The sequence below is a fragment of the Rutidosis leptorrhynchoides genome, chromosome 6, assembly GCF_046630445.1.
Source record: "Rutidosis leptorrhynchoides isolate AG116_Rl617_1_P2 chromosome 6, CSIRO_AGI_Rlap_v1, whole genome shotgun sequence".
NCBI classification, from domain to species: Eukaryota; Viridiplantae; Streptophyta; class Magnoliopsida; order Asterales; family Asteraceae; genus Rutidosis; species Rutidosis leptorrhynchoides.
In genome coordinates this window covers 33,824,934-33,851,676 of record NC_092338.1, presented here as the reverse complement: position 1 = coordinate 33,851,676, position 26,743 = coordinate 33,824,934, and positions in this window count along the sequence as shown.

Below are 26,743 nucleotides of genomic sequence, written 5' to 3'. Positions count from 1 at the left end.
CGGTATTCACAAGTTGAAATCCTATTATGAATGTTACCTCATCTAACAATGTTGATACCCGTACCTTTTCTTTATTTTCAAGATGTCTATAGGTCTTACTTTGAATTCCTTTTTTAATAACAATAACAAATAACAAACTAACGTTATCTAATATGTTTAAAAACCACAATTTTAATTTGGGTTGACATTATCAAGAACTTGATCATGGACGTTTTAGTCTTTATCTTAGTGGTCTATTAGGTTATATTGAACATGAACTCCGACTCATGCTCTATGTCTTTATGGACAACCTTAGAAACTTACTCATTCATGGGCATTTTAGTTTATTCCTATTAATCGGTTCAAAAATATTTCCTACTTTGATGGTGTTAAATGTTATTAAAACCTGAAGTTCTTAGTCTGATCTTCATCTGTATGCCATGTTTAACCGCACGAGAAGTAGCAAATGTTTCCTTCTTGTTTTGTTAGTATTCATTGACACTACATTTTCCACTTGTAGTCTTGTGATGTTTTATGTTGCTTTTATTAGGTTCATGATACTGTGCAGCAAATTACGTGAAAAAAAGTTTGTCAGTTTTATTGACACGGGCCTTCTAGCATTCAGGTTTCTTTCAAAATGATACTTTCGGATTACAAATTTTATAGTTCTTGTAACCAAATATTGATTTTTTTGCCCTTATGATACAGGTTGCTGTGTCAAGGACATCTCCATATGTTAAAACTGCCCACATCGTCAGTCATCATTAATGCATTGAATGCTTTTGTATATGTTTGTTAATTAATGATGGATGATAAGAAAATGATATTCATATGCTTGTATATTCTTAGGTAAATGTGCTTATGTTAGCAACTTACACTGGCCTATGGAATCAAGGCTCACTCATTGATTAGCATATCCATTTATTAGCACTTGCAGATCCATTTATTAGCACTTGCAAATTTTTTGAAAGAATAAACGATTGCATACCCTGAAACATGGTTTAACTTTGTATTGTAAGGAAAATAATCAATGAATATGCTTTTATCCTTTATTAAATCCCTATAAAGTAAATCTTTATCCTTTGAATGCATTTGATTACTCATTATTTTTAATGAATTAATAACACTAACTTTATTATAATGATAATGCAATATGCCTTTCAAAATCCCACGAATTCGCGGGTATTAAACTAGTTTCTTATTATTATTACAATTCAATAAATGGAATTAACGATTGCTTGCTGATTGTGCTAAATTACTTTAGCTTTTGATTGCTAATTGTGTCACTTTCTGCTGCTAATAATAATATTGTTACTCTGCTTTAGGAGTAGGAGTTGTACTATGCCATAAGACCATAATACAACTAATCCGCATTAAAGCTTTAACAAAAGATTCATGGATAATTTAAAACAATATTAGGTAACTATTTCGTTTCAATCAAATATTAAATGATGTTCATTTATTGAATGACGAATCCATGAGCATATGAGCTTAATTTTCCATCCTCGTGCGGGTTGTGAGAGACCAGTCTGCCCCAATCCGTTTTTAAACTTCACGCGTGTCTGATTATGGGTTTTCGTCTTTTCATTGCACATTGTAGGTTTGCTGATTTCAAGTTGTTATCATTAGCTGTAAGTTTGTTTCCGTAAGTGTTCTTAATTAGTTACTATCATCATAAGTGAATTTGCTGATTTTTTCGTTGTATTTTGGGTATTTTAGTTACTCTTTGGTGTCTATCTAATTTTATAATGTCATTGTTGTAGGTCATTTCTGTTAGGAAGAGGGGATCGCCTGTACGTTGGGAGATATAAATTTGAGAGAAAAACAACTCTATTACTCACAAGAATAGATTTACAGAGTATTACAAAACTCTTACAAAAAAACTCTCAAACTCACACACACTCTCTAGGTTGTGATTACACTTCTCTGAGTGATTTAGGATGATTTACAACTGAGGTTTGCACATCTATTTATAGTAAAAATTCTATGGCGGTGGAATGGTGTGAACGGAGAAGGTTGGCGGCCGTCATCGTCATCAACTTTGCTACCTCCATATGAGTTGTCAAGGTTGCCTACTTTGAATATCTAGAAGGTGGGCTTCTAGATTGTAGGCTGGAAATCTTCAATTCTCCCCCTCCAGCCGAATCCACAAACATTCCAGTTATGTCTCTGCATAACTCCAACTTCTCTCAAGTCACCACCTTTGTTAACATATCCGCAGGATTCTCCTTTGTATGGATCTTCACTAGTCTCAACAGTTGTCGATCAATTACCTCGCGTATCCAATGATAGCGAATATCAATATGTTTTGTACGAGAATGGTACATGGAGTTCTTGCTCAAATCTATAGCACTTTGACTGTCACAATATACCTTGTACTCCTTTTGCTTGATTCCAAATTCTTGAAGATAACGCTTTAACCACAACATTTCTTTTCCAGCTTCTGCGGCAGCAATATACTCTGCTTCAGTTGTGGATAATGCAACACACCTCTGTAGTCTTGACTGCCATGAAACAGCTCCCCCTGCAAAAGTGTAAATGAATCCTGAAGTAGATTTCCTACTATCAAGATCTCCGGCCATATCGCATCTGTATAGCCTTCTAAGATTGGATAAGCTCCCCCGTAACAAAGACATAGATTCTTTGTACCTTTAAGATATCTGAGAATCCATTTTACCGCCTCCCAATGCTCTTTCCCGGGGTTCGAGAGAAAACGACTCACTGTTCCCACTGCGTGAGCAATATCGGGCCTTGTACACACCATTGCATACATCAAACTTCCAACTGCTGAAGAATATGGTACTGTCGACATCTCCCTGATCTCTTCCTTGGATGAGGGACAAGAACTTTTGCTTAACTTGAAATGGTTGGCTAATGGAATGCTAACAGGTTTGGCATTGTTCATATTGAAACGTGAAAGCACTCGTTCAATATACTTCTCCTGAGATAGCCATAACCTTTTATTCTTCCTATCTTGGGTTATCTGCATTCCCAAAATCTGTTGAGCCTGTCCTAAGTCTTTCATGTCAAAAGACTTAGAGAGTTCCTTCTTCAGCTGGTTGATCTTCGTTACGTATTTCCCTATGATCAAAATATCGTCTACATAAAGTAGAAGAGCAACGAAATCTCCTTCAGAAAACTTCTGAATGTAGACACACTCATCTGCTGCAGTTTTCTTGTACCCGTGACTCACCATGCACGAGTCAAACTTCTTGTACCACTGCCTAGGTGCCTGCTTCAAACCGTACAAACTTTTCTTCAGCTTGAATACGAGGTTATCTCCTGAAACCTCAAAACCTTCTGGCAGCTCCATGTAAATTTCTTCATGTAAATCTCCATGAAGAAAAGCTGTCTTTACATCCATCTGTTCAAGCTCCAAGTTCATACTTGCGACCAATCCAAGTATGACTCTAATTGAAGTCATCTTGACTACTGGTGAAAATATCTCGTCAAAATCAATCCCTTTCTTCTGTTGGAATCCTTTGACTACAAGTTGTGCTTTGTATTTCACCACTTTTCCACTACCATCCTTTTTCAGCTTGAACACCCATTTATTTTTCAGTGCCTTCTTCCCGCGTGGAAGTTCTACAATCTCATAAGTTTGATTTTTCTGCAGAGAATCCATCTCATCCTGCATTGCGAGCAACCATTTTTCTTTATCCTTATGAGTTACTGCTTCATGAAAACTCTCCGGTTCTCCATCTTCAGTAAGTAGAAGGTACTCGGATTCTGGATATCTACTCGATGGAATCCGACCTCGTTCAGATCTACGAACTTCTGGAACATTCTGAGAAGATCCACCATCATCTTGACCTTGTGATGGTTCTAGAACGTCTGGCAGATGGGGTTGTGGCTGTGACGACCCGGAAATTTCCGACCAAATTTAAACTTAACCTTTATATGTTTCTGACACGATAAGCAGAATTTGTAATGTTGAATCTCAAAAAGTTTGGAACTACATTCATGTAATCAATTACCCTTTGACCGTGTTCGACGATTCACGAACAATTATGTGTATATAGATATGTATATATAATATATAATATTAACTGAAAACATTAACAAAGTATTAGATATATGATACTTTACATAAACATATTTGTTTCGATATATTTATCGACAGAATTAAGAGATAATATCAAATGATTGAATTATCAGATACATTATGATATGATTACGGGCCTATGTTATGAGGTCCACTGTGATTTAAGAAATCTATTTTTTTTTTTGACAACTCATTACTTAACCAGTATGATAAAGATAACGATATTTATATTTTATTTTATTAAATATATATATATATATATATATAACGATTTAAATTAATATTATATATATTCTTATACGCGTATTATATATATTCTTATACGCGTATTATAGGTTCGTGAATCCGAGACAAACACTGCACTTGTTCAGTGCCGTCATATACATAATTGCTACGAAATACAGTATTGTGAGTTTCATTACTCCCTTTTTATATATATTTTTGGGCTGAGAATACATGCGCTGTTTTATAAATGTTTTACGAAATAGGCACAAGTACTAAAACTAATTCTACGTGGGTTTAAACCAGAAATATACCCTTAGCTTGGTAACATTAAACTACTTGTCTATGTACAGTAGGCGCGAATCCTAAAGATAGATCTATTGGGCCTGACAAACCCCATCCTGACTATGGGATGCTTTAGTACTTCGAGGTTATTTTAAACACACCTGATCTGGTGTACTTCAGAGGGTAAAACATGAACGTTAAGGCTTGTTACCGGGTGCCTACAACTTATAGAATACTTTTATACACTTGCGAGTGTACATATATTTATAAACGGAAATCTTGTGGTCTATTAATATATTGAAATGATTGTTATGATAAACATATGAACTCACCAACCTTTTGGTTGACACTTTAAAGCATGTTTATTCTCAGGTATTAAAGAAATCTTCCGCTGTGCATTAACTCATTTTAAGGATATTACTTGGAGTCATTCATGGCATATTTTGAAAGACGTTGCATTCGAGTCATTGAGTTCATCAAGATTATTATTAAGCCAAATTATAGTTTGATGTATTATGAAATGGTGTGCATGCCGTCAACTTTTGTTGTAAAGAAAGTTTGTCTTTTAAAAACGAATGCAATGTTTGTAAAATGTATCATATAGAGGTCAAATACCTCGCGATGTAATCAACTATTGTGAATCGTTTATAATGTATATGAACGGGTCCTTTCAGTTGGTATTAGAGCGGTGGTCTTAGCGAACCAGGTCTTGCATTAGTGTGTCTAACTGATAGTTGTTAAGATGCATTAGTGAGTCTGGACTTCGACCGTGTCTGCATGTCAAAAGTTTTGCTTATCATTTTTAGTCGGAAATCATCTACTTACTATCCTTAGGAAATTACCTGCTTATCATTCTTAAATCTAGACGTGTTTTCCTACATTTATTGCATAATAGTGTATAGACGAATTCTTATCTTAGCATATCTGTTACTGTGAACTTTGACTGACATCTTTCAAAGATTCCTCCGTAATTTATGGGATTTTGGTATTATATATACATATGTAAATTATATATTGAAGAATACCAAATCTAAATTCTACAATCTATTTCATACCAAAAAAATTCTTTCCCTGATCATACAAGATGGATCCCTCAACCAGTTCGAGTTTCTCGGATTCCAACAGCTATGCCGATATGGATTTCCACATGAGCTCCAAAAGCAGCATGACCGGAATGGATCAACCAATTAGCCATCATCTATTCTGGATGAATTGGGGATGGGTTCGTAATCTACTTAACCATTGGAGACAAGAAGAAGGCGATCCCTTTCATTCACCACATTGCCCTCTTGGCAATGAACCTGAAGCACTTACCGGCGAACCTGTCCGAAACACCATTTTCTCTCTCATTTCCAGAGTATCTCGTCATGATTATATACTACACCAAATTCTAGATCTTATTTATCCGCTCGTCCGAACCGACAATCACCCCAGTGTAATAGAAGAAGTCAACGAGCTTCGCGCTCGGGTAGTGGCTTTGGAGAATATGGTGCAAAAGTTACAAACACCAGCAGTAGCACCAGCAGCATAACCAGTACCACCATCAACAACATCAACAGTACCATTACCACCACCAACAACAACCGCATCGCAAACCTCAACTTCACAATCTGTCCCACGAGCATCGACGTCATACGCCATGTAGATACCAAGGAATACCACAACGATGAAGTATTGATTCATAACTTCATTGGGGAAACATTCTACGGCGATTATGTAATTTCTAAAGTTTAGAAATTATCTATCCTAGCCTTAACCATAAATCAAATGAGTTTAATTTAATATTAACTCATTAAATCAATATTACATCTGAAGAAATATACACATATATATTTCCATAAAGACTGTAATAAAATTCTTTTGTACAAAATATTAATTGTGAAATTTTTTTTTTTAACGGGTAGGTAATACCCGAGAGATATATAAATTCACAATTAATATGTTACATTCTTCGAATCTGATTCAGCAAATCATCCATTATACTCCCTACTTTCACAACAATATACATTCTTTTATAGAAATCAAAACAACCATACTCATTCAAAATCTAATTACATATTCTGATTTTGAAATCTCAGAATTCGATTCAAGATATAACCGAAATCATCACTCTTAGATTCCTACATCTTTCAAAACTATACTTTGACTTCAAAACTGTCCTAGAACCTCATTTCTATTCATGGAACTCACAAAAATATTTGTATCATTCAAAATCTTAGAACATCATATGTATATTAATAATTACAATATGTGTTCAAACACTTCAAAATTCCTAAAGACATGCGAGATGATGATCCAACCACATATTACCCACTGTCATGCATATGAAAAGCTCTCGAAACCAAAGTTATAGTTTAACACGTATCCGTGTCAGATCCTTTGATATTTATTACCAAATATAATTTTTCAATCTCTTTCCAAAATAGACAGTTTTGTCACAGCTCCAGCAAATCACCTTCATTTGTTTATACGAATAAACCTTATTATAACAATTACCCCTTCATCATTGTTACCGGGGAACCTTTCATATCTCGCCACATTAGCAGTAAACTTATCAACAACTTCATTAACCTTCGACTTAAGCCTCTCCGAAAAGCCACTATACTTATTCATTAAAACCTCATCATGTACTCACCTACATCCTGTAACAATAATTGTCACACTAACTACTGGGAATTAGCAATCAGTATTTTGAATTTCGCGACAATTTTACGTCAAAAGTTATACATATAACGTCTATCTCCTAGACTTACATACTTCGAATGTGAATTTTTTGAAAAACATCCCAAACTATGAACTAGTTCTCCGAAATTGGAAAAATGCTGATGAAGCAGCAAAAACTGTAAACGACTTTAACAGTCAAAAGTTTGATGATAAAGAATAGTATGGTGGTAAAGCTGAGAAAAAGAGAAGGTTTGAAACTGGAAAACGGATTGAGCAGACCATGAAGGAGGCTGTGGACAAATCACAAAGACTAAACCTGCCTTCAAAGGATCTAAATGATTCAATGTCTACTGAAATCGTTAGCAAACACCTTACTTCTTATTCTAAACCTTCACAGACAAATCTTCTTCATCATCCATATTATCGTATCTTTTATTATAATATCTTCGATATTCCTGAAGATATTTTCACAACTATTCTTATTTGATATCTTTTATCTCTTCGCAATATCTGCGTTACAACATAAAAAGAAACTGTGTTAGTTTCTAAATTTAAAAAAAAAATTTGAATTTAAAATAGGAATGTTTTTGAAGTAGTGTTGGGAACTGAAGCATGAGTTAGTATAATATAATGACACTTGATCAACGTGATTATATTACAGTAAATCATGCTGAGTTTCTAATGGAACGTGATGATTCACATAACATACCGTCATCATGTACTGTTTACACGACTCTTACATTCTACCCAATTTTCAAACATATTAAGAACATATCATCTTGATAGCTCTATATTTTCGGATATTCTGGTAATTTGCCAAATCAAGATCGTGCCATTACGATTTTCTTCTTGGAACATTAACTATGTTCATCCAAAAATTCATATCTACGAATTCTGGACTATTATCCGCTTGACTTAAGATCGGGAAGAGAAAACGAAAGCATGAAGCTCCGAAATATAATGGAGAATATAAAGCCCGATAACAACCCCGAAATTACAAACCGTGTATATAAATGCGTATAGCAATATAAAGACACGGGAGAATGAAAAACACAATAACCCCAAGGTAATGGTAGAAGAAAATAACTTCCTCCGGTGGTAGATGAAAAAGAAGAATGACAGATATGAAAGTTAAAAGTATATCAAGAATCAATAATGGATGAAGCATATTAACGAATGCTTTAAAGTATGAATTGGGGAGAAAGACTAGAAGGTGTGAGCTGTGGAAATAAAGAAACGAAGGGGGTGGAATTATAGTAAAATATCAGACAGAGAAATCGAGACAGATTATCGCATTTAATCAAAGAAGATCCTGATTTCCTTAATCGCCGAAGAACCAAATCTTATTGCAAAGATTTTCTTTAAATCCCATGAATTCCGGAAATCAATAATAACTACGTCATCGGTTAAAACGAATATACGTTTACTCATTTCACTCTCTTGCGATAGCTTTACTTATACTCTTCGCGTAATCAAATTGTTTTATCTATATTACTCAATGATGATAAAACTCTATTTATCAACTCATATTCGTCATGAAAACATTTTTATAGTTAGCCATGACGACCTCGATCAAATTTCGGGACGAAATTTCTTTAACGGGTAGGTACTGTGATGACCCGAAAATTTCCGACCAAATTTAAACTTAACCTTTATATGTTTCTGACACGATAAGCAGAATTTGTAATGTTGAATCTCAAGAAGTTTGGAACTACATTCATGTAACCAATTACCCTTTGACCGTGTTCGACGATTCACGAACAATTATGTGTATATAGATATGTATATATAATATATAATATTAACTGAAAACATTAACAAAGTATTAGATATATGATACTTTACATAAACATATTTGTTTCGATATATTTATCGACAGAATTAAGAGATAATATCAAATGATTGAATTATCAGATACATTATGATATGATTACGGGCCTATGTTATGAGGTCCACTGTGATTTAAGAAATCTATTTTTTTTTGACAACTCATTACTTAACCAGTATGATAAAGATAACGATATTTATATTTTATTTTATTATATATATATATATATATATATATATATAACGATTTAAATTAATATTATATATATTCTTATACGCGTATTATAAGTACATAGTTTTATACTTTTACTATACTTTAACTTTACCTTTACTTTACTTTTACTTTACTTTAACTTTAATAATTCATACTTTAATAATTCACTTTAATAATTCATACTTTAATAATTCACTTTAATAATTCATACTTTAATAATTCACTTTAATAATTCATACTTTAATAATTCACTTTAATAATTCATAATTTAATAATTCACTTTAATAATTCAAAAATCTATTATAAATAGAATTCAATAGGTTTCATCATTTCATAGAAACTTGAAAATATATTTCTCTAAACTCTCTCAATCGAATTACATATATATATATATATATATATATATTTACTTAGTATTATTTCAAGATATTATTAGTATACATAAAATACTACGACGGAATTATATTCAGACGATTTCAAAATAAGTTTTCAAATGGGATAGAGCTAAGGAAATTATGGGTTATAGCTATGAAGGTTATGGGTATTGATCGAGGGTATTGCTCGTGAGGTCAACCTAACGTTTATCATTTTCGTTGCGTCTACGTACTTTCCTGCAATATTGAATCACAATATTGATACGTGAGCATTCATATCTTATCTTTTATATATTAATAGTGTATCCCTGACTAGTGCTCGAGTATATATGATTATGCATGTTTGTATGCTTAGTTTCGTCGTTAAATAGTTTATGATAAATCACGAATTTGATACATATGCTACTGAGATAAGTTATATGATATGCATGTCGTTGAAAATCTGAAGAAAAAAATTAATAACTTTTCATTTAGAAATCGTGTGGTTTCGATGAACGGATTAAAAGATATGGTCAACTGAATTATCATTAATTTTAATATTATTATTAAAACGATTATTATAACTGTTATCAGTTGATGTTATTACTAAAATTATCTTTATTACTAAAAATTAATATTTTTATTGAAACTATCATTTTATTATTTTTATCAAATAAATATGCGTACAAAGATATTTTTACCACACGTAATGTAATTACATTAATAATACATACCACTATATTTTTATGATATTAAGTGAATTTTATAAATTTTATTATTTGAGATATATAAAAGTATATTTTTATCATATATGAATTTTAATATAAATTTTTATTTATTAATAAATGACTTGTATTATTTAGTATAACAAGATCTGATAAATATATTTAAATATATAAAACTACTATATATAAGTTATATAATAAACATGTATAGATTTTGGAAGTCATTTTGGGTCAAGTTGACTTTTGTTGACTTTTGCATGTCGGTCTTGAGCATTAGGATTGTGATACACTACGACTTGACCTAAATTGTTAGACAGATATTGACCAACATATAAATATATATACTTAATATAGGTTCGTGAATCCGAGACAAACACTGCACTTGTTCAGTGCCGTCATATACATAATTGCTACGAAATACAGTATTGTGAGTTTCATTACTCCCTTTTTATATATATTTTTGAGCTGAGAATACATGCGCTGTTTTATAAATGTTTTACGAAATAGGCACAAGTACTAAAACTAATTCTACGTGGGTTTAAACCAGAAATATACCCTTATCTTGGTAACATTAAACTACTTGTCTATGTACAGTAGGCGCGAATCCTAAAGATAGATCTATTGGGCCTGACAAACCCCATCCTGACTATGGGATGCTTTAGTACTTCGAGGTTATTTTAAACACACCTGATCTGGTGTACTTCAGAGGGTAAAACATGAACGTTAAGGCTTGTTACCGGGTGCCTACAACTTATAGAATACTTTTATACACTTGCGAGTGTACATATATTTATAAACGGAAATCTTGTGGTCTATTAATATATTGAAATGATTGTTATGATAAACATATGAACTCACCAACCTTTTGGTTGACACTTTAAAGCATGTTTATTCTCAGGTATTAAAGAAATCTTCCGCTGTGCATTAACTCATTTTAAGGATATTACTTGGAGTCATTCATGGCATATTTTGAAAGACGTTGCATTCGAGTCATTGAGTTCATCAAGATTATTATTAAGCCAAATTATAGTTTGATGTATTATGAAATGGTGTGCATGCCGTCAACTTTTGTTGTAAAGAAAGTTTGTCTTTTAAAAACGAATGCAATGTTTGTAAAATGTATCATATAGAGGTCAAATACCTCGCGATGTAATCAACTATTGTGAATCGTTTATAATGTATATGAACGGGTCCTTTCAGTTGGTATCAGAGTGGTGGTCTTAGCGAACCAGGTCTTGCATTAGTGTGTCTAACTGATAGTTGTTAAGATGCATTAGTGAGTCTGGACTTCGACCGTGTCTGCATGTCAAAAGTTTTACTTATCATTTTTAGTCGGAAATCATCTACTTACCATCCTTAGGAAATTACCTGCTTATCATTCTTAAGTCTAGACGTGTTTTCCTACATTTATTGCATCATAGTGTATAGACGAATTCTTATCTTAGCATATCTGTTACTGTGAACTTTGACTGACATCTTTCAAAGATTCCTCCGTAATTTATGGGATTTTGGTATTATATATACATATGTAAATTATATATTGAAGAATACCAAATCTAAATTCTACAATCTATTTCATACCAAAAAAATTCTTTCCCTGATCATACAAGATGGATCCCTCAACCAGTTCGAGTTTCTCGGATTCCGACAGCTATGCCGATATGGATTTCCACATGAGCTCCGAAAGCAGCGTGACCGGAATGGATCAACCAATTAGCCATCATCTATTCTGGATGAATTGGGGATGGGTTCGTAATCTACTTAACCATTGGAGACAAGAAGAAGGCGATCCCTTTCATTCACCACATTGCCCTCTTGGCAATGAACCTGAAGCACTTACCGGCGAACCTGTCCGAAACACCATTTTCTCTCTCATATCCAGAGTATCTCGTCATGATTATATACTACACCAAATTCTAGATCTTATTTATCTGCTCGTCCGAACCGACAATCACCCCGGTGTAATAGAAGAAGTCAACGAGCTTCGCGCTCGGGTAGTGGCTTTGGAGAATATGGTGCAAAAGTTACAAACACCAGCAGTAGCACCAGCAGCATAACCAGTACCACCATCAACAACATCAACAGTACCATTACCACCACCAATAACAACCGCATCGCAAACCTCAACTTCACAATCTGTCCCACGAGCATCGACGTCATACGCCATGTAGATACCAAGGAATACCACAACGATGAAGTATTGATTCATAACTTCATTGGGGAAACATTCTACGGCGATTATGTAATTTCTAAAGTTTAGAAATTATCTATCCTAGCCTTAACCATAAATCAAATGAGTTTAATTTAATATTAACTCATTAAATCAATATTACATCTGAAGAAATATACACATATATATTTCCATAAAGACTGTAATAAAATTCTTTTGTACAAAATATTAATTGTGAAATTTTTTTTTTTAACGGGTAGGTAATACCCGAGAGATATATAAATTCACAATTAATATGTTACATTCTTCGAATCTGATTCAGCAAATCATCCATTATACTCCCTACTTTCACAACAATATACATTCTTTTATAGAAATCAAAACAACCATACTCATTCAAAATCTAATTACATATTCTGATTTTGAAATCTCAGAATTCGATTCAAGATATAACCGAAATCATCACTCTTAGATTCCTACATCTTTCAAAACTATACTTTGACTTCAAAACTGTCCTAGAACCTCATTTCTATTCATGGAACTCACAAAAATATTTGTATCATTCAAAATCTTAGAACATCATATGTATATTAACAATTACAATATGTGTTCAAACACTTCGAAATTCCTAAAGACATGCGAGATGATGATCCAACCACATATTACCCACTGTCATGCATCTGAAAAGCTCTCAAAACCAAAGTTATAGTTTAACACGTATCCGTGTCAGATCCTTTGATATTTATTACCAAATATAATTTTTCAATCTCTTTCCAAAATAGACAGTTTTGTCACAGCTCCAGCAAATCACCTTCATTTGTTTATACGAATAAACCTTATTATAACAATTACCCCTTCATCATTGTTACCGGGGAACCTTTCATATCTCGCCACATTAGCAGTAAACTTATCAACAACTTCATTAACCTTCGACTTAAGCCTCTCCGAAAAGCCACTATACTTATTCATTAAAACCCCATCATGTACTCACCTACATCCTGTAACAATAATTGTCACACTAACTACTGGGAATTAGCAATCAGTATTTTGAATTTCGCGACAATTTTACGTCAAAAGTTATACATATAACGTCTATCTCCTAGACTTACATACTTCGAATGTGAATTTTCTGAAAAACATCCCAAACTATGAACTAGTTCTCCGAAATTGGAAAAATGCTGATGAAGCAGCAAAAACTATAAACGACTTTAACAGTCAAAAGTTTGATGATAAAGAATAGTATGGTGGTAAAGCTGAGAAAAAAAGAAGGTTTGAAACTGGAAAACGGATTGAACAGACCATGAAGGAGGCTGTGGACAAATCACAAAGACTAAACCTGCCTTCAAAGGATCTAAATGATTCAATGTCTACTGAAATCGTTAGCAAACACCTTACTTCTTATTCTAAACCTTCACAGACAAATCTTCTTCATCATCCATATTATCGTATCTTTTATTATAATATCTTCGATATTCCTGAAGATATTTTCACAACTATTCTTATTTGATATCTTTTATCTCTTCGCAATATCTGCGTTACAACATAAAAAGAAACTGTGTTAGTTTCTAAATTTAAAAAAAAAAATTTTGAATTTAAAATAGGAATGTTTTTGAAGTAGTGTTGGGAACTGAAGCATGAGTTAGTATAATATAATGACACTTGATCAACGTGATTATATTACAGTAAATCATGCTGAGTTTCTAATGGAACGTGATGATTCACATAACATACCGTCATCATGTACTGTTTACACGACTCTTACATTCTACCCAATTTTCAAACATATTAAGAACATATCATCTTGATAGCTCTATATTTTCGGATATTCTGGTAATTTGCCAAATCAAGATCGTGCCATTACGATTTTCTTCTTGGAACATTAACTATGTTCATCCAAAAATTCATATCTACGAATTCTGGACTATTATCCGCTTGACTTAAGATCGGGAAGAGAAAACGAAAGCATGAAGCTCCGAAATATAATGGAGAATATAAAGCCCGATAACAACCCCGAAATTACAAACCGTGTATATAAATGTGTATAGCAATATAAAGACACGGGAGAATGAAAAACACAATAACCCCAAGGTAATGGTAGAAGAAAATAACTTCCTCCGGTGGTAGATGAAAAAGAAGAATGACAGATATGAAAGTTAAAAGTATATCAAGAATCAATAATGGATGAAGCATATTAACGAATGCTTTAAAGTATGAATTGGGGAGAAAGACTAGAAGGTGTGAGCTGTGGAAATAAAGAAACGAAGGGGGTGGAATTATAGTAAAATATCAGACAGAGAAATCGAGACAGATTATCGCATTTAATCAAAGAAGATCCTGATTTCCTTAATCGCCGAAGAACCAAATCTTATTGCAAAGATTTTCTTTAAATCCCATGAATTCCGGAAATCAATAATAACTACGTCATCGGTTAAAACGAATATACGTTTACTCATTTCACTCTCTTGCGATAGCTTTACTTATACTCTTCGCGTAATCAAATTGTTTTATCTATATTACTCAATGATGATAAAACTCTATTTATCAACTCATATTCATCATGAAAACATTTTTATAGTTAGCCATGACGACCTCGATCAAATTTCGGGACGAAATTTCTTTAACGGGTAGGTACTGTGATGACCCGGAAATTTCCGACCAAATTTAAACTTAACCTTTATATGTTTCTGACACGATAAGCAGAATTTGTAATGTTGAATCTCAAAAAGTTTGGAACTACATTCATGTAATCAATTACCCTTTGACCGTGTTCGAAGATTCACGAACAATTATGTGTATATAGATATGTATATATAATATATAATATTAACTGAAAACATTAACAAAGTATTAGATATATGATACTTTACATAAACATATTTGTTTCGATATATTTATCGACAGAATTAAGAGATAATATCAAATGATTGAATTATCAGATACATTATGATATGATTACGGGCCTATGTTATGAGGTCCACTGTGATTTAAGAAATCTATTTTTTTTTTACAACTCATTACTTAACCAGTATGATAAAGATAACGATATTTATATTTTATTTTATTATATATATATATATATATATATAACGATTTAAATTAATATTATATATATTCTTATACGCGTATTATAAGTACATAGTTTTATACTTTTACTATACTTTAACTTTACCTTTACTTTACTTTTACTTTACTTTAACTTTAATAATTCATACTTTAATAATTCACTTTAATAATTCATACTTTAATAATTCACTTTAATAATTCATACTTTAATAATTCACTTTAATAATTCATACTTTAATAATTCACTTTAATAATTCATACTTTAATAATTCACTTTAATAATTCAAAAATCTATTATAAATAGAATTCAATAGGTTTCATCATTTCATAGAAACTTGAAAATATATTTCTCTAAACTCTCTCAATCGAATTATATATATATATATATATATATATATATATATATATATATATATATATATATATATATATATATATATATATATATATATTTACTTAGTATTATTTCAAGATATTATTAGTATACATAAAATACTACGACGGAATTATATTCAGACGATTTCAAAATAAGTTTTCAAATGGGATAGAGCTAAGGAAATTATGGGTTATAGCTATGAAGGTTATGGGTATTGATCGAGGGTATTGCTCGTGAGGTCAACCTAACGTTTATCATTTTCGTTGCATCTACGTACTTTCCTGCAATATTGAATCACAATATTGATACGTGAGCATTCATATCTTATCTTTTATATATTAATAGTGTATCCCTGACTAGTGCTCGAGTATATATGATTATGCATGTTTGTATGCTTAGTTTCGTCGTTAAATAGTTTATGATAAATCACGAATTTGATACATATGCTACTGAGATAAGTTATATGATATGCATGTCGTTGAAAATCTGAAGAAAAAAATTAATAACTTTTCATTTAGAAATCGTGTGGTTTCGATGAACGGATTAAAAGATATGGTCAACTGAATTATCATTAATTTTAATATTATTATTAAAACGATTATTATAACTGTTATCAGTTGATGTTATTACTAAAATTATCTTTATTACTAAAAATTAATATTTTTATTGAAACTATCATTTTATTATTTTTATCAATATTATTTTATCAAATAAATATGCGTACAAAGATATTTTTACCACACGTAATGTAATTACATTAATAATACATACCACTATATTTTTATGATATTAAGTGAATTTTATAAATTTTATTATTTGAGATATATAAAAGTATATTTTTATCATATATGAATTTTAATATAAATTTTTATTTATTAATAAATGACTTGTATTATTTAGTATAACAAGATCTGATAAATATATTTAAATATATAAAACTACTATATATAAGTTATATAATAAACATGTATAGATTTTGGAAGTCATTTTGGGTCAAGTTGACTTTTGTTGACTTTTGCATGTCGGTCTTGAGCATTAGGATTGTGATACACTACGACTTGACCTAAATTGTTAGACAGATATTGACCAACATATAAATATATATACTTAATATAGGTTCGTGAATCCGAGACAAACACTGCACTTGTTCAGTGCCGTCATATACATAATTGCTACGAAATACAGTATTGTGAGTTTCATTACTCCCTTTTTATATATATTTTTGAGCTGAGAATACATGCGCTGTTTTATAAATGTTTTACGAAATAGGCACAAGTACTAAAACTAATTCTACGTGGGTTTAAACCAGAAATATACCCTTATCTTGGTAACATTAAACTACTTGTCTATGTACAGTAGGCGCGAATCCTAAAGATAGATCTATTGGGCCTGACAAACCCCATCCTGACTATGGGATGCTTTAGTACTTCGAGGTTATTTTAAACACACCTGATCTGGTGTACTTCAGAGGGTAAAACATGAACGTTAAGGCTTGTTACCGGGTGCCTACAACTTATAGAATACTTTTATACACTTGCGAGTGTACATATATTTATAAACGGAAATCTTGTGGTCTATTAATATATTGAAATGATTGTTATGATAAACATATGAACTCACCAACCTTTTGGTTGACACTTTAAAGCATGTTTATTCTCAGGTATTAAAGAAATCTTCCGCTGTGCATTAACTCATTTTAAGGATATTACTTGGAGTCATTCATGGCATATTTTGAAAGACGTTGCATTCGAGTCATTGAGTTCATCAAGATTATTATTAAGCCAAATAATAGTTTGATGTATTATGAAATGGTGTGCATGCCGTCAACTTTTGTTGTAAAGAAAGTTTGTCTTTTAAAAACGAATGCAATGTTTGTAAAATGTATCATATAGAGGTCAAATACCTCGCGATGTAATCAACTATTGTGAATCATTTATAATGTATATGAACGGGTCCTTTCAGTGGCTCCCCCTGCTCAGCACCGTCATTTTTCTCATTATCTTCTACTTCTGGAATTTCTTCCTGCACTGAAAATTCATTTCTCATGAATGATTCCGTTGTTGCCTCTGGCACCTGAGCAGCAACATTTGTCTTCTGAGATATTGTGGGCTTTTCAATATCTTCTATTATCTGGCTTTCATGGAACACTACGTCCCTACTTCTGATCACCTTTTTCTCCTTTGGATCCCATAATCTGTATCTAAATTCTTCATCTCCATAGCCTATGAATATGCATGGAGTGGTCCTTGCATCCAGCTTCTGCCTGAGCTCCTTGGATACATGTGCGTACGCCAAACATCCAAATACTCTTAAGTGAGAGTATGATGGATCCATTCCAGACCAAAGTTTCTCCGAAACTTCAAAATTCAGTGGTACTGATGGAGATCGGTTGATCAAATAACAAGCGGCTCTGACTGCTTCTCCCCAGAATGGCTTTGGCAGCTTAGCCATACTGAGCATGCTCCGAACACGTTCCATGATTGTTCGGTTCATTCTTTCTGCTATACCATTATGTTGAGGGGTACGTGGGACTGTCTTCTCATGTCGGATGCCATTTGATCTGCAATAGGCATCGAACTGCCTGAAAGAGTATTCACCGCCGTTGTCGGATCGAAGACACTTTAACTTCTTTCCTGTCTCACGTTCTACCATGACATGGAACTGTTTGAAGTAATCGAACACCTGGTCCTTCGTCCGTAAGAAATATACCCACACCTTTCGAGAAGTATCATCGATAAACGTCAGAAAGTATCGATTGCCGCCAATTGATTCAACCTCCAAGGGACCGTAAACATCAGAGTGTACTAGACTGATTAACTCTGATTTTTTCGTTGAAGAGGAATTAAACAAGACTCTATGCTGCTTACCAAACAGACAATGATTGCAAGGATCTAGTGCAGCATCCTTGTCTACATTGATAAGCTCCTTCTTTATTAGGGTAGACAACCCTTTCTCACTCATGTGACCGAGTCTCTGGTGCCATAAATTTTGTGAAGCCTCCTTTTCTGCAACATTAAGGCTGTCTGTGCAGATCTTCACATGAGTTTTGTATAGTGTGCCACAAATGTGTCCTCGAGCGACTATCATAGCGCCTCTTGACAATTTCCATGTGCCTTTACTGAAATGACTATCATAGCCCTGTTTATCGAGAGCTACCCCAGAAAGTAGATTCAGCCGAAGATCTGGCACATGGCGGACATCCTTCAGAGTGATTGTGCTCCCGGAACTTGTCTTTATCTTGACATCACCAATTCTGAAAATCTCAGCTGAACTGGAATTTCCCATCTTCACAGCTCCAAAGTCTCCAGCTTTGTATGTTATGAAGTATTCCTTGTATGGAGTCACGTGGTAGGAAGCTGCAGTGTCTACTACCCATTCTGTGTCTTCTCGTGAGACGTGAAGGCATGTCTCATCATGGGTTGAACAATAAGCTACATCACCAGGGATAGTCACTAATGTTTCTCCACCCTTATTCTTCGGCTGTGAACTGCTTTGACTTTGTTCCTCTTTTAATCTATAGCAGTTCTTCTTCATATGTCCCTCTAATCCACAATAATGGCATTTATATGTTGGTTTTCTGCCATCAGCTGACCTGCCCCTGCTATTGCTTCTGCCTCTCCATTTATTTTTGCTACTCATTCGCTGTCTCCCCCGATTCTCTGTGACAAAGGCATGGGTCTGATCTGTGCCCATATCTTTTCTCCTTGCCTCTTCACTGAATAGGGCATCCTTGACCATTGACACGGTAAGTTTGCCATTCGGGGCTGAGTTGCTGAGTGTTACTACCAGCGTTTCCCAACTATAGGGAAGGGAACTAAGTAGAAGTAGCGCCTGAACTTCATCGCCAAGCGGCATCTCTACAGACGATAACTGGTTGACCAAGTTCTGGAACTCACTGGTATGCTCGGCAACTGAAGTTCCACTTTTGAGCTTTATGTTGACTAAACGCCTCATCAGCAGGGCTTTATACCGAGCAGTCTTGGCCTGGTACATGTCCTCCAGCTTTTTCCAGAGGACATATGCATCTGTATCTTGTGCAACATGGTGGAAGACACTATGATCAATCCATTGACGGATCTGACCAATAGTTTTTCGGTTTGATCTCTTCCACTCTTTCTCTTTGGCAGAATCAGGGTTTATACCCTTCAATTCAATAGGATCGAACAAATCTTTACAGCTGAGGAGATCTTCCATCCGAGGTTTCCACAGCGTGTAGTTTGTGGCTGTGAGCATAATCATAGCTCTGAAAGATGATGTTGACTCTTCTGTGGACATTATCACCTTACAAATAATTTTTTAACACAAACGGAGTTGAATTGTATAAAACAGAGATCACCGTTGTGTCCGGAACGGTTGAAAATAGTGGAATAGACACTTCGCGGCTTAAATTCCACTTACGGGGCAAAATTATAATCTGTTATAAACTTCAGGGACCAAAAATGAAATTATGAAAATTTCAGGGACCAAATTGTAAAATTTGAGAATTGCTACAGTATCGCTACAGTGACTTGCTACAGTGCCGCCAGCTGCTACATTGAATTGCTACAGTGATCGCCTTCTCCGGCGAAAATTCCGGCACCGGTCGTCTTCTCCGGCGAGATTCCGGCGAGTTGACCAAACTTTGGCCGTGTTTTCTGGGCTCGTTATAACTCCGTTTAACTCACCGTTTTTTGCGTTGGACTCGGTTCGACGAGACGAATCCATTGGTACACTCAAAATTGGATTTTGAGAAAACTTCAGAAAACCCAAAACTCGACCAACGTCTTTAACCAAGCTCTTGATACCACTTGTTAGGAAGAGGGGATCGCCTGGACGTTGGGAGATATAAATTTGAGAGAAAAACAACTCTATTACTCACAAGAATAGATTTACAGAGTATTACAAAACTCTTACAAAAAAACTCTCAAACTCACACACACTCTCTAGGTTGTGATTACACTTCTCTGAGTGATTTAGGATGATTTACAACTGAGGTTTGCCAATCTATTTATAGTAAAAATTCTATGGCGGTGGAATGGTGTGAACGGAGAAGGTTGGCGGCCGTCATCGTCATCAACTTTGCTACCTCCATATGAGTTGTCAAGGTTGCCTACTTTGAATATCTAGAAGGTGGGCTTCTAGATTGTAGGCTGGAAATCTTCAATTTCATTGCATTTAGATTATCATCCTCGTTAAGGTATTTGGGTTTACTATCACTTTATATAAAAAAATTTAAGAAACGTGTATTAGTATGTTGTTCTTTTACTTATTTTATTCATTATTTACTTTCAATTTATTGACTTATACCTGCTGTTATTGATGGTGTATTATGTTATTATTATGTGTTTGTTTTTTTTTATTTTTATATTTGATACTTTACATAGTAGATGTTAGTACTGTTTCATATCATGTCGTATATAAAGAAACGCAAGATAGGAAATTGTAGTTGTACTAGACCAGATAAAGCATCTGATATGTTTGGTATGGGATCTACATTCCCATCTGTGTTAACGGTACCCGTTTCAAGTGACCGTGTTCCCCATTAAATTTGAAGATGTTTGTGACGCCCCGTACAAAACCATCGTGTATGGTTCATCAACAACAAGATCATTACAAGGTCAAACACTATATGATGTTTGAAAACCAGTTTTGCATTCATAAAAGGATAGCGTTTTACAAAAGATAACGTGCTTCCTACGAATAGAAGCATTAACATAAGTATGTGACCCAAAAGTCGTTACAAAGCCATTGTTTGAAAATAACGTAAGTTACGAATGCAAAATAAAAGTTCCATGATTGAGACATCTCTAAGTAATGCAGCGGAAGTCTAACACAGCAAGTTTGTAATAGCAAGTCTAACACCAAGACAACAAGTCTAACAGCGGAAGCAACAACGTCTAAGCACCTGAGAAATACACGCTTAAAAAGTCAATACGAATGTTGGTGAGCTATAGTTTGTTTGTAATCAGTAAAGTAATGTAGACCACGAGATTTCAGTGCTTCAACCAGCAGTTTAAATCAGTATGAAAAGTATATGCTTAACGTATGTATATCACCCCTAAAAGCGCACTTGGCGAGTGCGTTTGTCCTCGAAGTATTAAACACCCGTTGTCTGCTAGCGCGACTAGCCCGAATGGGGTTGTCAAACCCTATGGATCCATATCTAAGATTCGCGTTCACGGTTAGGAAACCAATGATTAAACATTACCGAGCTAAGGGGAATCTTTGTGCCGTTTTGTAACCCACACATATATAAAGTTTAAGTACTCGTGTCTAGTATGTAAAACGTAAAAGGCGCAGGTATTCTCAGTCCCAAAAATAGTAAAAGTAGTAAAGGGATGCTATAACTCACAGTGAATAAGCAGTAAGAGTCGATATGAAAAGTATGCAAGTAGTAAGTCGGTCTAAAAGGTCGTCAACCTAAGTCAAAGGTCACTAAGTCAGTATGTTGTCCCAAAAAGTTTACAAGTGCATAAATTAAGTTTAAGTGTCATCATCATCATCATCATTCATCAAAGCTAAAGTAAGTTTAACAAGAATAGAGATCGAAACAATAGGCTGATTTGGACAGCTGTTATGACCTCTATACAAATCTAAAAGACGCGTAGTCCATGTCCAAGGATCCGTATGTGAGCCCTCTAACCGCTGACCAATTTTCAGAATCTAACTCATCTTCGTTTGACCGTGAAGACAGTTTAAGTGCGAGTAGGTCAGAAATTTCAGCATAACGTTACAAAGGCGTAGTGACTTTCGGAAGGCTATACATCCTAAACCGTATATCGTATTTAGGAGAGGCCTAAACGAAAAGTCATATACTCAAAACGAACTATCTGAAAATCAACTTTTCAGAAGCCCAGAGAGTCTGATCAGACCCCGAAAAACAGTAAGCAAGTGCTCCGGTGGAATTCTTGGTGCTTGATGCTCATCACGGTTCTCATCCTTGATGAGTGTAAGCTTCAAGTGTACAACTATTTTGATGTTTTAGCATCACTTTGACCAAGTTTCAACCATCAACACACAGTTAAGAGCAAAAGCTATCATTCTACAAGTTTTGAACATCAAGGTTGCCTCTTTATTGCATAAACCCAATAAAGCTTCAACCTTTGTCCTTTTTACACAAGTTTATGCATCTTCATCATATGAGATGATGAAGTCTTAATCTTTATCATCACAACAATCATAAAAAGGTTCCAAGTAAGTGAGATCTACAATAATAACTTAGATCTCAAGTATTAAGAAAACCCTAAGCTAGAATGCTTGGATCTTTACAAGATTAATGAGACCGTAAACTAGAAAGCTAAGATCTAATGAAAGTAATGAGACCATAAGCTAAAAAGCTAAGATCTTTAACAAAGTAATGAAACTCTAAGATAGAAAGCTTGGATTATTAATGTTCTTGAAGATCCTTAAAGTAAAAGGCTAGATCTTCAAGTTACATGAAGATCATAAACACAAGTTTTGATCTTTATAACAAAATAAAAGAATCATAAGCTAGAAAACCTAGATCTAACAAGTAAATGAAGATTCAAAGCTAGAAAGCTTGAATCTTTCATGTTCTTGAAGGATTCAAACTCAAGTTTGAATCTACAAGACATAACAAGATCAAAAAGCTAAAAAGCTAGATCCTTGCATGATGATGATGATGATGTCGACATTTAGAAGAGAAGAAGAAGAAGAAGAAGAAAATTTAAAACTTACACTTTTTAGAGTGAGAAAGACTAGAGAGAGAATTAGAGAGTAAGTGTGTGTAATTTGTGAATGAGATCAAATATAAAATGAATGAAATGAGCTTGTATTTATAGTGTGGTGGTGGTGCATATGGACTTTGGATATGGGGGGGGACAAGGGGACAACTTTTGCTTTTTGGTTAATGGTTGTCTAAAGTTGGTGCTTATGTTGGGATCCCATGCAACAATTGTGATTATGGTTAACAAAAATGCTAGTATGTTCCCTCTAATAAATGGACATTTGTCTTAAATTTATATGGGTCATAAACTTATTAAAATTGAGCTAATTAAATAGTCCACTAGCTAGTATAGGGTGGGCTAAAGTCCAACAAGGTAGAAAGTTCAACAAGACTAACTAGTGTGTTCCAGTAAATTACTAAACGTAATTAAGCATCCAAAAACCCAAGTAATTGTTATTATAAAATAACAATTATTATTACGTAGTCATAATATTCCGATTATGACCAAAGTTAAACGTGTACCAAGTACATAGCTCGTTTCAAACGTCAAGTGACACCAACGGTCGTAAAAGCTTTCGGGGATCAAGTTAAGTGATTACACATTTAATAGCACGTTGTAAGATATTAACGAAAGTAATTTAATCATTAAATAAGATCCCAGAGCATAAACTAGCTAGTACGTATATATACGCAGTTTCGTGAAAGCACAAAGCACAAAAGCGAGTCGAAAAAGCCGGGTCGTTACATTACCCACTTGTTAAAGAAAATTTCGTCCTGAAATTTTGAGGAGTGACCAACAATGGTACCGTATTTGAATAAGAAGGAGCGTATCAAAGTTCCGAGAGTCTCGTGGGCTCAGAAGTGAACTATTTACCTTGAAAGGTACTTGGGCGTATGAAAGTAAGAATAGGTATATGCCATTAATTAAGTCTCTTGTCCTAAGAGATCAACAGTTTGGTTTCGTTTCTTGCTAACACGAATATGTCATCCGAATATATACCCACAAAAGGAAAGATGATGTCTTTAGCCTTACAAGCATCTTCAGTAGGCTGGATGCATGAAATGCATCATGAATGTTACCAAACTCATCTAAAACATCGAGCGCTTATGTCGCAATACCAAGCTAACAGGTAGAATGGAAAACATGGTGATCACAACCATGCGATTTGATGTCTGGATTGTGTTAGCCATGGATTTTAACACAATGGATTTTACTAACCCCTGGATTTCGGAAGGAGACCATAGGCATAAAGAACCCGATATTTAAGAACGTTTCATTTGACTAAATGAATTGAAATTTTATCTGAAAGTGAATAATCGGACTTATATGCAATGCAAGCCTTAATTATTTATAGTGTCTTCAGGACGGTCTGAACGAACAATGAAGGATATCACCCAGTTTACTATACTGCAGGTGAACTTATCCTTGGATGGAATGAAAACACAATTCCGTAATGTAACTTTATCCTTTCAGTTACATGTTGAAGTTAGGGTTAACACTAACTAGAACAACATATAGTTGTAACCAACGAAGGAAGGAATATATAGAGTAACCACATCTGTGTTATAGACGTCTTAAGCAGTCTCTCCCAAGAGGATAACAAGATTCATAGATTCCTAAAGTATTTTACATTACATTTCCGAAAGAAAATCGCACGTAAGGTGTGATCCTTGAACCATGGTGAATTCTCTGAGCGGTTTGTTCTGAATTTATCCTTATACTTAAGGGGATGCGCGGATGAGAAGATACGTGAACCCTTGGTCATAAAGAATGGTTTACTCTAAGTGAAAAGAATTTCCAAAATTGATTTCTTGTACCTCAACAATCCGATTCATAGAGATGGTGTTTGAGAGGGTGTTGCGATTAGCCGTGAAATATTGAGAGTAGAAACCCGCCTAGTGCCTTTCCTTCGATAGGGTGACCACTGAGTGGGGCCCAAAAAACTAATTTATCGGCCCGCATTTTTGCCATGTCTAACCTTAAAATGAACATTTCATGAACGCAAAGACTTCTTAACAAATTTTGTAAAATTGCCATCCAAAGTGGCTCAAGAGTCTTTAACAAAGATCTTAATAGTAAGCTTCATCCCTAACGGAGGGCAAGAAAAAGTGTGATCCATACATGGTGTAGTCCAATACGAAAACCTTAAATAAAATCAACCAAGGAAGTTTTGAAAAACCTTTAAACATTTGATGCGACAACATAAACGGAACGAAGTTCCTAGTAAATTTAGGAGTATGTACAACGTGTATAATTTTACACAAAACTATTTGACTTAAGTTAAACAACTCAATATAGGAGAGATTTTTAAATAATATGGAGGTATAACTTAGTATGTACTAACCAAAATAAGTAAGGATAAATTTATACATATATGATATTATAAATTGTATAAGTGACAAAAAAGTTTTTAGTACTTTCATTTGTCCATAAATCTTGTGAGGACCGCACAAATGAGCAACGTGTAAAAATTTTGATAAACATAGTTTTTCGTATTTCAGGGGTTACGAGTTGAAAAAGATTGAGTGAAAAATCTTTGAATCATCGGGTGACATGTTACTAGGTAATGAAAACTAATTAATTAAATGTAGTTTTGATAATAATCAGGACACAAGTCTTTGGTCCAAAAATGTTCTCGTGCGAAGCCGTTGCTAAAAAGTGAGGTATGAAGGATAGAGCATGAGGATGAAAAGTTAATCGCATCTTGACTTTGCAAAATGCCAAACAGGTTATGGTTAATATTAAAGTCGGAATACTAATGGTGTTAATATCACTAAATGAGAATTTCTTGAAATAAGTCAGGACTTAGAGTTACGTAAGAAAGAGCATCGTTCCATAGGTGTGGCAAATAAGATCTTTGGGGTAACGCAATAACTTTGAATGGTTTAAGTGTTAGTGGATGCCCAAAGGTTCTGCATGGTGTGGTAGTAAGTGCCTTCATCACATACACATACACATACATGAATCTTTCAATTTCGACGGTTGTAAGTCTTCATGATGACTTGGATACGAATAAGCAATGAAAAATTTTATATAATAAACAACGAAAATTTTATAGAAATTGTTTAAGGTGATAATGTAAGAAAAGAAACGAAGTTCTTAGCAAACTAGGGTTATGTACAACACGTACCATTCAGGGTAAAATATCTTTTG